This window comes from Pteropus vampyrus, unplaced genomic scaffold (genome assembly GCF_000151845.1).
Source record: "Pteropus vampyrus isolate Shadow unplaced genomic scaffold, Pvam_2.0 Scaffold35, whole genome shotgun sequence".
Classification (NCBI taxonomy): Eukaryota; Metazoa; Chordata; class Mammalia; order Chiroptera; family Pteropodidae; genus Pteropus; species Pteropus vampyrus.
In genome coordinates this window covers 8,597,888-8,598,814 of record NW_011888816.1, presented here as the reverse complement: position 1 = coordinate 8,598,814, position 927 = coordinate 8,597,888, and the positions used below count along the sequence as shown (strand labels likewise).

The window sequence follows — 927 nt, the reverse complement described above, 5'->3', positions numbered from 1 at the left end:
ATATAGCATGTTGACTAGAGTTAATAATAATGTACTGTATAGGTGAAATTTGGTAAGAGAATAGATTTCTGGGGTTCTCACTGTAATCAAGTGAAAGCTGGAACTCTTTGAATTATAGCCAATAAGTTGAGTGAGAAGGAGTGGGGGCAAGGAAAGACATTTTATTGAGAAAGCCAGCAGGCCAAGAAGATGGTGGACCAGCATCCTAAAGATCTTGAGAAAGTACAGAATTCAGACTTCTTTTATATCAGGGGAAGGGAGGAACATGTGATGTTTGAAGTCAGGAGGTGGTTGATGCCAAAGACACCCAATGTCAGCAAAGGTTCAAGGGGGATGGTGAAACTTTTTTGCTTTTGGTCAACAAAAGCCAGTTGCCAGGTCCTAGTCGAGATTCCTATACATCTTTTGACAAAAAAATCATTATTTTACTTATTTATTTATTTAGACAAGACAACCCTTGGTTGACTACACAGATTGCAAGGACCTTGTTAGTTTACGATCCCTTATTTTTTTATTTTTTCATGCCTACAACAACTGGTCTTCCTAGGTGGTCTCCCATCCAAGTACTAACCAGGCCCCATCCTGCTTAGCTTCTAAGATCAGACAGGATCGGGCTTGTTCAGGGTAGCATGGCTATGGACTAACAATCATTATTTTTGTACATAACTTTCTTATCTCTTTGGGGAGGTAGTTTCGAGCCAGGAGGTTTTTTCAGTAATTCCTGGGCTACAGGTTAGATTCCTTTAATGATTAGCATATCTATGTGCAGAACTAAGCAAAAGCTGCTAATGGACATGTTTTGGGAACTGGGCAGGCTTGAGCAAGAAGGAATCAGAAAGTCTTATTATTTTATTCTATTAAATCACCAACCACCACCACCAAAAGAAAAAAAAAAAGGTAACTGTGAGGTGGCAGGAATGTTAATTG

General features: G+C 39.3%; 1 pseudogene; it reads right to left on the bottom strand.

The window, feature by feature from the left end:
• Positions 1 to 522: 522 nt before the first annotated feature.
• On the bottom strand, positions 523 to 641 carry LOC111738115 (annotated as a pseudogene).
• Between the last annotated feature and the right edge of the window lie 286 nt (positions 642 to 927).